Genomic DNA, 15,868 nt, shown 5'->3' with positions numbered 1-15,868 from the left:
CTGTCAATGATTATGGAGTATTTTTACGTGCGAACCAATTATCGTGCCTGGAGGAAAGTTTCATTTTGGACACGTGACCCTTCAACATTCTTGAAAACCTTTTATTTATTAGTGTTGGGTCTTTTTGTATGTTTCACTTTATCTGATCGTAGATATGAAGAACCATTTTATTGAGTCACCTGGGACTGGGACAATGTCACCGCAACACACCTGCTGCCTCTTTTCGTTCCCCTCGCTGAGATCACTTTTGGAATTCACACGGTCTTCCTTATCAGACCTGCTCAAGCCGTTCAGCTCGCACGTTGGAGTTGTGGGATCAGGAGGTCAAAAACAGCCTCTTTTTTTCCAGCATGTATTTCTGGGGTTCCCAACTTGGGGGTAATCACCCCCAGGGGTGATTTGGTTTTTCCAGGGGGGGGGGGGTAATGAGCATTCCTGACAATCATGTATTTTTTTAAAAACTAGAAGGGTACTCGGTAGAGAGCATACCTCCGCCACGTAATGCCTGATCCATCCGAACATTTTGGACCCAATACATTTTTTTAAATATCATGCTATACAATCCTAGATATCGTTTGTGGCCCAATCTCTAAAGTCTAAATGATGAAGAATCACTTTTAATTAAATAATTCTCGTATCCAGATCTGGATTCAGATCTTCACCAAAATCTCATAAATTCGTCCTTGTGACACACCCAACGTGTCCACCAAGTTTTTTTTTGTCCGGATCCATCCAAAACTTTTTTGAGATATCCTGAACACAGACAGACAGAAAGGGGTGAAAACATAACCACCTCCTTCAGTGGTGGAGGTAATCAATGTCATCTCCATAATCTTGGAAAGGATAAACCTGCAAACACTTCACGAGTTATTCTTCACCCTTGTCTTCAGTGTTTCTGGGGACGGGACTGGTGTTTCGATCGTAGTTCTCAGAATCGGAAGCAGCCAGCTTCCCAGAAAATAACGCAATCGTCAGGTGCGCACATGACGAGAGACGCGTCCCATGACAACCTCGGCCCCAGGATATTGCCCCCAGGGGGATACCCTGATACCAGGTGATCGAAGTCCACGTTTAGCACGGATTCTCGCAAGCACAAGATTTGACGAGATCACATTTAGAAGCCTGAAATCTCACAGACGACGCGTTATAGGAACTTGTTCCTTCTTTTATTTACATACTTATCGATGATTGCTGTGAGAAATTTGGCCTTTGTGAAAATTTGGAGTAATCTTTCAGGGTACTTCCGGGTTTGAATTCCAATCGACGGGGCAGCTGCGACCGGCCAATCAGAGCCTTGTTTTCAACACATGGGACCAGGGCCTACGTGGAGCGCATGGCTTGGGATCGAGGGTGCGCCCCACGACTACAGGCCGCAGTGCTTAGACGATCCAGGAATGGCAAGTGGGGGGGGGGGGGGGAAACACATTTCTTGACAGTTATGTTGATTATGGAATTACGAATATTAGAGAGAAGGGGATTATGAAACGCAATGTTTCATCTGTTTTAAGGTCTTGACTGCCGAGTCGTTAAACTGAGTAAATTGAAACAACATCTCCAGTCTCAGCACCCAGACTACATCGGTAGGGACCGATCCTATTTCGAAAGGCGGCAAGAAAGGTTGAAGCGCCAACGCCTCGATTCAAGCGGATCATTCCAGCCACAAAATGCAGCTGCTGTCGAAGCATCCCACCTCTTATCCTTCGAGATTGCATGGAAAAAGAAGCCGCATACCATCGGCGAAGACTTGAGGCCGCCATGTGCGATGGCAATGGTGAGGCTGATGCTAGGTGAGAAGAGTGTCGATAAACTTTGTCCAATATCGTTGTCTAAAAACACAGTGAAGAGTAGGATATGTGACATGTCGAACGACATTGAAGATCAAGTAGTGGAGGAGATGAATCACGCCTGGGTTTTCAGCATCCAGCTTGATTAGTCGACTGACGTTTCGTCCTGCTCACAGCTCGTGGTTTTTTGTTCGCTGTGTTAAGGGTCAAGATTTGAAAGAAGAGTTTCTTTTCTGCCATAAACTGCAAGACGACAAAAGGTGAAGATATCATGGAAAAAGTGTCGATTTTCTTGAAGAGGAAGGATTGAGCTGGGCGGGGAGTCTGTGGGGTGTGTATGGAGGGTGCATCTACCATGCTCGGCTCAAAGTCAGGATTTCATGCCTTGGTAAAGGTAAAACGCTCCTGATGCAGTGTTTGTACATTGTGTGATTCACCGACAGGCTTGTGCTTTAAACACTCGGCTGTTCAAGAAACTGTGCCAAAATATGGACTCGGAACGCGAAAGTCTTCTGTTCTACACACAGGCTCGCTGGCTGTCCAGAGGTAATGTTGTTTGCTGAGTCTTTGAGCTCAGAGATGAGATGCAGCTATTCCTTGATATTCAAGGGAAGATGGATTTTCTGTTTGAATGGAATCAGCCAGAATGGAATGTGAAACTAGCCAACCTAGTTGATATGTTTGGGCAGTTGAATGAACTGAACACCACCCCATGCTACAAGGCTAGGATAAGTTGTTGATCGACTTCGCCGATAAGGAAAATCAGCCCTGGCAGCCCTACAAACTGAATTTGAAAGATATTTCCCAGATACCGACATGGCTCCCAATGACGACAACCAGACGCAGACTGAACTTGTAACTCTGAAAGAAGATTCGGGCACGAAGCTCAAATTCTAGACACAATTACTGCCGGTGTTTTTGGGTAGCTATGACTGAATCGTACCCCAGACTTTTTGACATCGCAATTCGTAATTGATTACCTGTTTGATCCACATGCAGGTGTGAGAGCGCATTTTCAACGCTGGTGCATATGAAAACGAAGTCGAGGAACCGAGCCGACATAGAAGACGAACTGCGATGTGCACTCGGTGTGACCTGAGGCCAGAATTCAGAAATTGGTTTCATCTGTTCAGCATCGACCTTGTCTTGAACTTTTCGAACACATTGTCAGATTTATTTGGCTGGGGATTTCATGAACTGCAATGAATATGTATATGTGCATGGGACCTGCAGCACGTCCGGTTTTAAAGTTACCACTGAATATATACAACACTGTAAATACACGTTCGAATTTCGAGCTTGGCGTCAGCGTTATGTACGGAATCAGATGAAAAAAAACAATGTAAATATTATATTTTGGGATAAGAAACAGATAATTTTTGCTCTGCCTTTTTAAACAGGCTCAATATGTAACAGGAAAAAGAAAAAAAAAACACACATTTTGAGAGAGTCCGATGTTATAAATTACGAAGAAAACACAGACGAGTTCAGTAGCAAAGAAAGCAAAACTTGTAAGCGAAAAATAACGTTAAAATCGAATCTATTTCTTTCGAACTTTTGGAAATAATCACTTTAAACATGAAAAGAAAAACATAATTCTTACATCTCGGATCCTCACGAACCACCAAAAAAATTCTAGCGTTGGTTAAAATGAAGAATTATCAGACAAATGCGAGTCACCTCGTTCGGCTCGGCGTCCTCACGCCGGATTCGTACATTACGGCTCTCGCAAAGACACGGACACGAAGACAAACGCTGCGCTCGACGGCGAATGTTAATGTGCTGACACACTTGCCAGTGCCTATTATATCCATCAATCGGGGAAGTTTGCAAGACGGTAAGATTTTCTAATGCTAGCGTTATTTGCGTCCGACGAGAGATGATGATTCGTACATAACGGGACTGACACGAAAATCAAGATGGGATTACTTGCGGTCCGAATTTTTATTTTTCTGATCACAATTTTGATCTACATTTTTCTGCCGTTAGACTCTGTCATATTTCCAAGAAATTAAGGGAGAATTGGAATAAAAAATCTTAAGAAACATTATTAACACTGGACTCCTTATTTTTCTCGATGCAGTGGACACGAAGCGGTATGTACGAATCCATTATTTCATCAGATAGGGTAGATACCAGAAAACCTGAATAGGGAGACAGAACATCATCAAAACATAAAAGAGACACCAAAGTTCACATTCTGAGTCACCACACTCAAAATAACTAAGGATACAATACCCATATTCTGTTGCTTTAATTCATCTTTAATAAAACATGGAAATTTCAGAGTATGATGTGACCAGTTTCTTCAAGTTCCCCAAGATGTCCACTTTCATTTCTGACCATTGATGGTTTGTCTAAGTACCTTATAATAGTTTTATGTGGAATTTCCCACAAACATACCACAGCATACCCACTTTGTGATCCATGCACATATAATATTGTTGCGGTTCTTGGAACCGCATCCTTCCAAAGCAATAGCAAACATCATACAGTGGTCCCAAGACAGTTATTCCATTAATATACGTTCACATAGTCCCTTCCCTTTTGTCTAGTGGGACAACGAGACAGTGCGTTGTGTGGATCTCATAGCTCAGTCTGATGATATCTCTATCTTCATTCCTACTCTTTTCCTCTTCTTCCAGAAATAAATCAAAGCAGGCCCCGGCCAATCAGACAGCCACACCCTCAACATATGCGTCCTCACGGAGGCTAACCATAGAACCAAACAATAAACAACCTCCACCCACCGTACAGGACGCACGAGGCATGTTCTTTTCAACCCATTTCTGCATTTAATAACTATGTCTACCTTCTTCAACTCAACCCGACATGCATAATTATATCCAAACTTTTCTCTCAATTCCCTGACGGATCAGGGCTGGCACCGTGCATCCCACCACCTTTGATAACCGCGAACACAATGCTCGATGGCGGGCGTACCCGCGCGCTGACCACGTGCTTGATGGCTGACCAGGTGCTTGATGGCAGACCCGCGCGCTGGCCACGTGCTTGATGGCGGACCCGCACGCTGGCCACGTGCTTGATGGCTGACCAGGTGCTTGATGGCAGACCCGCGCGCTGACCACGTGCTTGATGGCAGACCCGCACGCTGGCCATGTGCTTGATGGCAGACCCGCACGCTGGCCATGTGCTTGATGGCAGACCCGCGTGCTGGCCACGTGCTTGATGGCGGACCCGCACGCTGGCCACGTGCTTGATGGCTGACCAGGTGCTTGATGGCAGACCCGCGCGCTGGCCACGTGCTTGATGGCGGACCCGCGCGCTGGCCACGTGCTTGATGGCGGACCCGCGCGCTGGCCACGTGCTTGATGGCAGACCCGCGCGCTGGCCACGTGCTTGATGGCGGACCCGCACGCTGACCACGTGCTTGATCGAAGATCCGTGCGCACTGTACTGTACATGCTCAATGGCGGGCGGACCCGCGCGCTGACCACGTGTACAATGGCAGAGTCGCGCGCAGCCCGTGATACTTTATCATCGTACAGAACGGGGCACGAGTAACACACATCTTTGGTCGGGTCTGCGCATAGGGTTACAATAACATCTTACCATCGGTCTTCGCTCACCACGATGACAACAAATGTTTCCTGCGGATGGCAGACATCCTCCCGCACCTCTGCCTCGATGCAGCTGCTACCAGGCAGAGGCATGCTGTGCGGCCAGATCGCTCGGGCCGTGTGGCTCACCATGGAGCAGGCACATTGACCAGCACCAACCGTGGGTCGCCGGGACACGGAACGGGGTTCGGTGAAAGGCGATTCATGTCACGGTGCTCTGAGCGAGCCGATTCCGCAGCTTGGAACCATCTGGCCGGAAGTGAAGTGGAGCCGCTTCCAGTCATGGCGGCTGGCCCGTGTGCTGGCTGGAGCCCAACCAGAGCGCCCAATTCAGGTGACGACACATCGCTTCGGGTCATCGCCCCTGCCCTGCACCACCGGATTTATAAAAGGACTGGTCGCGGGGTGGTGGGGGCAGAGTAGTAGTCGTCGTTCAAGAATTGTCGTCGGTCCTGCTCGTCGTTCCTGGTGTGTCCTTCCAGAGTCGTCGTCGTTCCTGAGTCGTTCAAGCGTCGTTCCTGCCCATCGTTTCTATCTTCATTACTGTCAGCTTGTTCTATCTGGCTTGGGATCGACAACCTACCCATTTGCTCTCTCTCTCTCTCTCTCTCTCTCTCTCTCTCTCTCTCTCTCTCTCTCTCTCTCTCTCTCTCTCTCTCTCTCTCTCTCTCTCTCTCTCTCTCTTTCTCTCTTTCTCTCTTTCTCTCTTTCTCTCTTTCTCTCTTTCTCTCTTTCTCTCTTTCTCTCTTTCTCTCTTTCTCTCTTTCTCTCTTTCTCTCTTTCTCTCTTTCTCTCTTTCTCTCTTTCTCTCTTTCTCTCTTTCTCTCTTTCTCTCTTTCTCTCTTTCTCTCTTTCTCTCTTTCTCTCTTTCTCTCTTTCTCTCTTTCTCTCTTTCTCTCTTTCTCTCTTTCTCTCTTTCTCTCTTTCTCTCTTTCTCTCTTTCTCTCTTTCTCTCTTTCTCTCTTTCTCTCTTTCTCTCTTTCTCTCTTTCTCTCTTTCTCTCTTTCTCTCTTTCTCTCTTTCTCTCTTTCTCTCTTTCTCTCTTTCTCTCTTTCTCTCTTTCTCTCTTTCTCTCTTTCTCTCTTTCTCTCTTTCTCTCTTTCTCTCTTTCTCTCTTTCTCTCTTTCTCTCTTTCTCTCTTTCTCTCTTTCTCTCTTTCTCTCTTTCTCTCTTTCTCTCTTTCTCTCTTTCTCTCTTTCTCTCTTTCTCTCTTTCTCTCTTTCTCTCTTTCTCTCTTTCTCTCTTTCTCTCTTTCTCTCTTTCTCTCTTTCTCTCTTTCTCTCTTTCTCTCTTTCTCTCTTTCTCTCTTTCTCTCTTTCTCTCTTTCTCTCTTTCTCTCTTTCTCTCTTTCTCTCTTTCTCTCTTTCTCTCTTTCTCTCTTTCTCTCTTTCTCTCTTTCTCTCTTTCTCTCTCTTTTTTTTTTTTCTTCTCTCTCCTCCACCCAAGTCCCTCCCTTCACACCCAACGGTAACGTCTCATTCTCTGCACCGACGCTAGCTGCACCAAGTGCCACGAAGCAAGAGACCACCACGTGCCAGCTGTGAGGGAGGTATCGCCCAGAGGAGCATCCCCCGAAAAACGTATTGGTGGTGTGATTGGGCAAGGTATTGAGAAACCGTTAGCCTCATCTCCTCTCCTTTTTCTCTTCATTGGTGCGTGTGCGTGTGAGCGCGCTCGCTCGTGTCTGTCCTCATTTAAGTTAAGATTGTACAATAATTATATCGGGATAACTCTGCTCTGTGTCTGCTTTTGAAAGTTGCTTGTATATTTCTGCACCTTTCACTTTTCTTGCTATTCCTGCAACAGACAATAATAAACAACATTAACTGTGCCACATACCTTTTCTCACCTGCCTGTTAATAAATCTTTGTAGAAATGTTCCCAGCTCTTTGGGAGTTTGTCAATTAATGATGGAGAAGGCGCAGAGTTGGCCTTGGTATTTGAATACCAAGGAAGGGATTGTATGCCCCAGTTAGAATAGGTGTACCATATCCCTGTGTGTCGTAAGAGACGACCAGGGTTGCGTCAGGAAGGACATCCGGCATAAAAACCTATGCCAAATCATTATGCGGACAACAAAACGAATTTCCATACCTGATCGGTTGAGGCCCGGGTTAACAACGACCGCCACCGGTCCCGGTGGTCAGCAGGGTACCAGTGGAAATTGTGCGACTGCTGGGCGAAGGAGGAGAAGGAGACTGGGAAGGCGAGTCCGGAGGCAGTGGGAGAGGGGGAAGGGTAGAAGTGTGGAGGTGAGAGTTGGAACTCTGAATGTTGGGACGATGACTGGCAAAGGGTGAGAGTTGGCTGATATGATGGAGAGAAGAAAGGTGGACATACTGTGTGTTCAAGAAACCAAGTGGATGGGGAGTAAGGCTAGGAGCATTGGAAGTGGTTTCAAACTGTTCAACCATGGTGTGGATGGGAGGAGAAATGGTGTCAGGGTAATCCTGAAGGAAGATTATGTCAAGAGGGTATTGGAGGTGAGGAGAGTGTCTGACCGAGTGATGAGTGTGAAGTTGGAAATTGAAGGGGTGATGATGAATGTCATCAGTGCATATGCCCCACATATGGGGTGTGAGATGGAATATAAAGAAGATTTCTGGAGTGAGTTAGATGAAGTGGTGGAGAGTGTATCCAAGGATGAAAGAGTGGTGATTGGAGCAGATTTCAATGGGCATGTTGGGGAAGGGAATAAAGAGGATGAGGAGGTGATGGGTAGTTACGGTCTCAACAAGAGAAATGTGGAAGAGCAAATGGTGGTAGAGTTTGAAAAACGAATGGAAATGGCAGTGGTAAATACGTATTTCAAGAAGGAGGAACACAGGGTGACATACAAGAGTGGAGGAACGTGCACACAGGTGGATTACATATTAAGCAGGAGATGCAACCTGAAAGAGATTAGTGACTGTAAGGTGGAGGCAGGGGAGAGTGTATCTCGACAGCATTGATTGGTGGTCTGTCGAATGATTTTGCAGGTGAGGTTGAGGAAGAGAGTGAGGGCTGAACCAAGGACCAGATGGTAGAAGCTGAAGGAGGAAGACTGTTGCGTGAAATTTAGGGAGGAGGTGAGACAGGTGTTGGATGGTGGTAAAGATGGGTGGGATGATTGGGCAACGACAGCAGAAGTGGTGAGGGAGATAGCTAGGAAGGTACTTTGTGTGACATCTGGACAGAGGAAGGAAGATAAGGAGACTTGGTGGTGGAACAAGAAAGGACAGGAAAGTATAAGGAAGAAGGGGTTGGCGAAAAAGAAGTGGGATAGTCAGAGAGATGAAGAAAGTAGACAGGAGTACAAGGAGTGGCGGCGCATGGCAAAGAGAGAGGTGGCAAAGACTAAGGAAAAGGCATATGACGAGCTGTATGAGAAGTTGGATACAAAAGAAGGGGAAAAGGATTTATACTGATTAGCAAGACAGAGGGACCGAGCTGGGAAGGATGGGCTGCAGGTTCGGGTGATAAAGGATGTACATGTGAATGTGCTGACGAGCGAGGAGAGTGTGTTGAGAAGGTGGATGGAGTACTTTGAGGAGCTGATGAATGAAGAAAATGAGAGAGAGAGAAGGTTGGAAGAGGTGGAGATAGTGAATCTGGAAGTGGGGTGGATCAGTAAGGATGAAGTGAGGACTGCTATGAAGAAGATGAAAAGTGGAAAGGCGGTTGGCCCAGATGACATACCAGTGGAGGCATGGAAGTGCTTAGGAGAGATGGCAGAGGGGTTGTTAACCAGATTGTTTAATAAAATCTTGGAAATTGAGAGGATGCTGGAGGAGTGTATGGAGGAGTGGAGGATGCTGGAGGAGTGGAGATTAAGTGTACTGGTTCCGATTTTTAAGAACAATGGTGATGTGCAGAGCTGTGGAAATTACAGAGGGATAAAGTTGTTAAGCCACACCATGAAGTTGTGGGAAAGAGTAGTGGAAGCTCGGTTGAGAGGAGAGGTGACAATTTGTGAGCAGCAATATGGGTTTATGCCAGGAAAGAGCACCACTGATGTGATGTTTGCTTTGAGAATGTTGATGGAGAAGTATAGGGAAGGCCAGAAGGAGTTACATTGTGTGTTTGTGGATTTAAAGAAAGCTTATGATAGGGTGCCAAGAGAGGAGTTGTGGTATTGTATGAGGAAGTCGGGAGTGGTGGAGAAGTATGTGAGGATCGTGCAGGATATGTATGAGGACAGTGTGACAGCGGTGAGGTGTGCGGTAGGAATGACGGACCAGTTTAAGGTTAAAGTGGGATTGCACCAAGGATCGACTCTGAGCCCTTTCCTGTTTGCAATGGTGATGGACAGGTTGACGGACGAGATCAGACTGGAGTCTCCATGGACTATGATGTTCGTGGATGACATCATGATCTGTTGGGAGAGTAGGGAGCAGGCTGAGGCGAGCCTCGAGAGGTGGAGGTATGCACTGGAGAGAAGGGGAATGATAGTCAGTCGGAGTAAGACGGAGTACATGTGCGTAAATGAGAGGGAGGGTGGTGGTATGGTGTGGTTGCAAGAAGTTGAGGTGGGGAAGGTGGATGGGTTTAAATACTTGGGATCAACTGTCCAAAGTAACGGAGAGTGTGGGAGAGAAGTGAAAAAGAGAGTGCATGCAGGATGGAGTGGGTGGAGAAGAGTTGCAGGAGTGATTTGTGACAGAAGGGTGGCTGCAAGAGTGAAGGGGAAAGTATATAAGACGGTAGTGAGACCAGCTATGTTGTATGGTTTGGAGGCGGTGGCGCTAACAAAAAGACAGGAAGCGGAGCTGGAGGTGGCAGAGTTAAAGATGCTGTGATTCTCCTTGGGAGTGACGACGATGGACAGGATAAGGAATGAGTATATTCGAGGGACAGCGCAGGTAGGACGGTTTGGAGACAAAGTGAGAGAGGCGAGATTGAGATGGTTTGAACATGTGCACAGGAGGGAAACGGAGTATATCGGGAGAAGGATGTTGAAGATGGAGCCGCCAAGCAGGAGGAGAAGAGGAAGGCCAAAGAAGAGGTTCATGGATACGGTGAGGGCGGACATGTGGGTGGTTGGAGTGTCAATGGAAGATGTGGAGGATAGAGCGAAATGGAGACGGTTGATCCGCTGTGGCGACTGACGTGGATTTCTATCCTCGAACCGCGTCGTGATCGAAAGGATTCTTTAGATTGTTGAGGGATCTTGTCCTCCTCGAGGATTCAACGTCTAGCCGACTCAGTGTTGCATATATCGGGATAAATAAACCACAGAAGTCCAGTAAAAAAATCAATGTCCACAAGGAGTTCTTTCTTTTGTACAATTTATTTTGCTGTCTCTCCTCTCTTCTCCCTCTCTTCATATATCTATATCCCATTTTATAAGCAGAGAGGGCTTTTGATCACAAAGAACAGAATGTACAGCTTTTCAGCCCGGTCACCTTGTACTTGCAAAAGAACCAAGCAATGTCCAAAGTGTCAAAGAAAGACAAGATTATAAGTAGGTGGTAGGCCTTAACAACTAAATAATAGAACAGTGGAGGAAAAAAGACAAACACTTTGACCTACTCAGACTGAGGCAAAGTTTCTTGTCGAGAGAGTAATAATTTCCCCAACACGACCCCTAACGGGAGCAGCCGAAAGAAGAAGCAGAGACAAATGTTCCCAGCTCGTTTTTGTCTGTTCTTTCATTGATCCAGCATGGTCCGTATCCTAACTTAGCTGGGACTTTATTCCCAATGATCCCTTCCTTATTGCCGGTACGTCCTTTGCAGTGTCGCTTGGCTGCATCTGGTCCGGTAAAGTGATCCGTTCCGGACAAGGCGTACCGAGGGCGTGTTCCCCAGTAATTATATTACGTGATTAATTGGATAACCCGGTTAACCCATAGATGGGAGGACCCGAGGTCACGCGGTTGAGTTATTGGCTTTCACGGTCGGTTAAGCGACCCACCGCGTCATGGAATTATCCATGTGTGACGGCCTACAATTCCGGGGAGTCTGGTGAGAACCTGAGATAGCTTCCCCTCCCTGGTGGTCTTCTCACCCGACCCCCAGCCCACAACAATGGAAATATGTGCAATAATCTGCAATTATTTGGAGAAAAAAAAAACCTCTCTTGGGAGGGTCAAGGGGGTAATAGATGAATTTCCATGTCTAAAATGGGTAATGACCTGAAAAAAGGTTGGGAACCACTCGTATTTGAATACCAAGGAAGGGATTTTGATCACGTGATCAGAGATGCACCTTCTTTCTGCACCGTCGTGTATCGTATCAAACACATTGCGCAAATCTCATTTTTGAAGCTCGTTGCGTCGATAAGGGTTGGGCCAACAGCTGGGTGTTCTGATTTTTCGACAGCCAGGCTCGAGTGAACTTCCTTTGGGCCTTTTAAAACCTGCCCTACAGACTAGGAGAGGGCTAATTGCTATTGTTTAGTGTCCCCAAATTTTTAACCAGATATGACACTTTCTTGGACCCCGAGGATGACTGAACTACCATTTAGACAAAAGAAAAAATTATTCTTGCGCTTCCAACACACCCAATGTCCGAGCTGTATCTCGGAGCTGCCTGGGACTTTCTGAATTAAACTTTGCATCAATAATGTAAATATGAAGTTTGCCGAGTTGACACGTTTTCAGTTCATGACTCAATTGTAGACGTTTGAACTTGTTTCACCAAAACTCGACTGTTTGTTCAATCAGAACGAAATTGCCCTTTCTCAATAGCCGAGAGCAAGCCGTATTTACGCTTAGTTTACGTCGTACCTCTCTGAGTTAAAGGTCAAGGTCAAATAGTCTGGAAAAAAAAAGCTTTAAAAAGTTTTTATTTAATTTTTTTGCCATTGTGGAATCTGAAAGGCTGCTTGGCCTTCCAAGATGTTTTTGCATCATGATAGTTTTACCTGCACTGAAGTTGTGCACATGATTTTTGATTTGTATCCTTGGAAGTATGTTTTTCCAGATTGTGACCTAATGCACAAAAAAAAAAACACCTTTTTGATGATAACTTGATAGAATTTTCCTCTAATTTTCATGATGCTGAGATTTGTAGATAGGGACACATTTTCTTTATTTACACTCTATCCTTAAATATTGAAGGTCGAGGTCGTATGGTGGTCTGAAAAACAATATGGCCATCATTGGATCACGGGTCAAGGGCCACGGGATGGACCTCCCTCGTCAGGAAGGCTTTGTAATCACAGATATGTAGTTTATTTTTTGATGATGTAGAAATTTAAAAAGGAAAATAACCAGGGATCTTGGCAAAACTTGATACTGTCCTGACAGGATGGTATGGGAGGTGGAGCGCTTACCCTTTGCACTCTCGAGTCTGGGTTCCATTTCCAACCCAACAATAAGCTGCCAGATTGGTGCTTCACAGGTATGGCGGATGAAGTATCACCAAGGATGTGCGTTAAGCCGGGTGCCTCATCTGCTCGTATTAGTTGGTGGCCATTAAAGATCACACCGTATTCTTCGTGAAGGGTCGGTGAGTTATCACTGGCACCCTGATCAAATTACAAATTCTTGTGCAGTCGAATGTCAGGCCTGGCCAGCGAATTCATAAAGGGCCAAAAAAATATTCCCCAGCCGACCCCACAAACAAGGTGGGTTTACATAACTCGTGCGTGGCTGTATGTGCAAAAAAAAAAAAACTTTCAAACCACGTGTCAGAAACAACAACCACACAAGCCGTTCCTTCGCTCTCGCGTGCCCATACGTGCGTGGCTGTACGTGCAAAATAAATAAAAACTTTCAAACCACAGAAACGACAACCACACAGGCCGTTCCTTCGCTCTCGCATGCCCGTACGTGCGTGGCCGTACATGCGTGACTGTACGTGCAAAAAAAAAAACCAAAAAAAACTTTCAAACCTTGAGAAACAGCCGTTTCCCTTGGGAAAATTCAAACCTTGGGATTAATTAATAATTTGAACAATTAATTCAAACCTTGGGGAAAAAACAGCTTTCAAACCTTGGGAAACACTTGGGAAACAGCTGAAACGGATGAAGAAGAATGATATCAAACCTTGAAAAGGAACATACTCAGGTCCCCAGCATCATTTGTGATGTCATATCAAACGAAGAAGAAGAAGAATTGTGACGTCAATCGTGCAAAAAAATAATAGTGACGTCATAGCACCGTGTCCTGTCATTGGTTGGCAAATAAATGGCCGTAACTTGGGAACCACTTGTCCGATTAATATCAAACCTTGAAAAGGCACATCCTCGGGTCCCCAGCAATATTCCTGGCAAGTTTCAATCTCTTATTTATATATAGTCTCTTATTTTTATATAGTCTCTTATTTTATACATAGTCTCTTATTACCTTCGCAAACTTCATTTGACGAAGGTATTGTATTGACCCCTGTGTATTTATTTATTGGTAAATGTGTGTGCGGACAACATTGCGCAAAAACTGCTCTACCGATTTGCATGAAATTTTCAGAGATGATGTGCAGTTACTCAATGACGCCAGGCGAAGCTTTTGGGAGCTATCGGATCAAAGGTCAAGGACAAGGTCACAAAAAGGTCAAAATCGTTTTTTAGCGATTAAAGTGTCAATTATGTTCCGATTTACATCAAATTAAGTCCAAAATGTTCAGTATTCAAATCCTGATCCACTGATGTAGCGTATGGTATAGTGTTTGCAACCCTAGTTAGTCTGTGGAAGTCAAAGGTCAAGGGGGTCACCAAAATGGAGTTTTTGATTGGGAAGCGTTGTGGACAACATTGCACAAAAACCACTTCGCAGATTGTCATGAAATTTTGTGGATGTGTTTGGCATCATGAGAGGACAAATCGATTAGATTTTGGGAGCGATCGGATCAAAGGTTAAGGTCAAGGTCACAAAAAGGTCAAAATCGTTTTTTCGCGATTAAATTGTCAATTTTGTTTTGATTTACAGCAAATTAACTCCAAAGTGTTCAAAATTAAATTCCCCATCCTCTAATATGACACATGGTATAGTACTTTTGTCACCCAAGGCAGCGGTTGGGGGTCAAAGGTCAAGGGGGTCACACAAATTCACATTTATAATCGGAAAGCGTTGTGGACAACTCAACGCAAAAAAACAAAATGCAGAGAGGCTTTAATTGTTTTGGATTTGTTTGGCATCATGAAAGGACAAATCCATTAGATTTTGGGAGCGATCGGATCAAAGGTCAAGGTCACAAAAAGGTCAATATCATTTTTTCATGATGAAAACGGTTAATATGTTTCCGATTTACATCATATTAACCCCAAATTGTTCAGTGTTCAATTCCCCATCTTCTGAAATGACACAAGGTATAGTAAGTACTATTGTCACCCGAGGTAGCGGTTGTGGGTCAAAGGTCATGGGGGTCACGAAATGCATATTTGTATTGAGATGCGTTGTGGACAACTTAATACAAAGGTAACTAGTGGCTGCGGCGAAGGTATGCGCTCTACGAGTGCCCGTTCTAGTTTTATATATAGTCTCTTATTTTTTTATATAGTCTCTTATTTTTATATGTAGTCTCTTATTTTTATATGTAGTCTCTTATTTTTATATGTAGTCTCTTATTTTTATATGTAGTCTCTTATTTTTATATGTAGTCTCTTATTTTTATATATAGTCTCTTATTTTATATATAGTCTCTTATTTTTATATGTAGTCTCTTATTTTTATATGTAGTCTCTTATTTTTATATGTAGTCTCTTATTTTTATATATAGTCTCTTATTTTATATATAGTCTCTTATTTTTATATATAGTCTCTTATTTTTATATATAGTCTCTTATTTTTATATATATAGTCTCTTATTTTTATATATAGTCTCTTATTTTTATATATAGTCTCTTATTTTATATATAGTCTCTTATTTTTATATATAGTCTCTTATTTTTATATGTAGATCAGATTTTTTTCGATCAGAATACGTACATTAGCGTCGGTCTGTTCGTGGGTTGTGGAATTTATTTATTTTTTCACGGGTAAGAATTTTTTTTTTTAAAGGTTTTATTTCTCAAAACATAAAATCACACAAACTATTCAAGCAAAGTAGTTTTTGACCAATATTTCCATTTATCATCCTCGTGCCTATACGTCAAATGTAACTCGTCTATGATGACATCTCTCACACACACACTGATCGTAAATAAATTCACCAAACTGTACAAGCCTCTTCTTTTGTTTTTTGTTTTTGCTCTTTTGCCCTCTCTTGATCCATCCACTTATTTTCCTATCTTAACCCGAACCCATCACCCCCGGTCGAGGAAGTGGTGATGAGCTCGATTCGATCATGTAGCATGTTAAAACTTTACACGTACCACGACCACATTGTCGGAGAAGGAGGAGAATAATTTTGTCATGTTCCAGAATTGAAGAGTACGAGTTAGTTTGTGTGTACTTGTAAAAACAATGACCTTTATGATTTCGTGAGAGGACGATTTTCTTTGTGTTACGAGACACAGATACCAAGAAGCGCCAATGATTTCTTTTGAAATGACCGGTTTGTGACTTTGGAGCAGTTGTCCTCACTGTCAAGGTCATTATTTTGTTTTTTCCTCTCAAATGTTTCGTGCTCGTGTACGGCA

General features: G+C 44.3%; 1 protein-coding gene across 1 annotated transcript in view; it reads left to right on the top strand.

Annotated features, from left to right (window-relative positions):
- Window positions 1-15,868, top strand: part of SLC31A1 (solute carrier family 31 member 1) — a 33,569-nt gene that overhangs the window by 1,040 nt on the left and 16,661 nt on the right. The window lies entirely within an intron of this gene.

Source organism: Eptatretus burgeri, chromosome 14 (assembly GCF_056783735.1).
Source record: "Eptatretus burgeri isolate ZD-2024b chromosome 14, Ebu_testis_v1, whole genome shotgun sequence".
Taxonomy (NCBI): domain Eukaryota; kingdom Metazoa; phylum Chordata; class Myxini; order Myxiniformes; family Myxinidae; genus Eptatretus; species Eptatretus burgeri.
The sequence above is the reverse complement of the archived record's forward strand: the minus strand, read 5'-3'. Positions and strand labels throughout refer to the sequence as shown.